Below are 214 nucleotides of genomic sequence, written 5' to 3' on the forward strand. Positions count from 1 at the left end.
TCTTCTTCAACTGTCTGGATGCATATGCAATCACATGACCATTCTGGGTTAAAACACACCCAAGTCCTAGAAGTGATGCATCAGTGTACACAATGTACCCTCCTGATCCAGATGGAAGAGCTAAAACTGGTGCAGTTGTCAAACGTTGACGCAATTCATTGAAACTATTTTCACAATCATGTGTCCATTCGAACTGCACATTCTTACACGTCAG

General features: G+C 42.1%; 1 protein-coding gene across 1 annotated transcript in view; it reads left to right on the forward strand.

Moving 5' to 3' along the window:
* Nucleotides 1-214, forward strand: part of LOC140991198 (uncharacterized) — a 2889-nt gene that overhangs the window by 2556 nt on the left and 119 nt on the right. The window lies entirely within an intron of this gene.

The sequence above is a fragment of the Primulina huaijiensis genome, chromosome 13, assembly GCF_012295235.1.
Source record: "Primulina huaijiensis isolate GDHJ02 chromosome 13, ASM1229523v2, whole genome shotgun sequence".
NCBI lineage: Eukaryota > Viridiplantae > Streptophyta > Magnoliopsida > Lamiales > Gesneriaceae > Primulina > Primulina huaijiensis.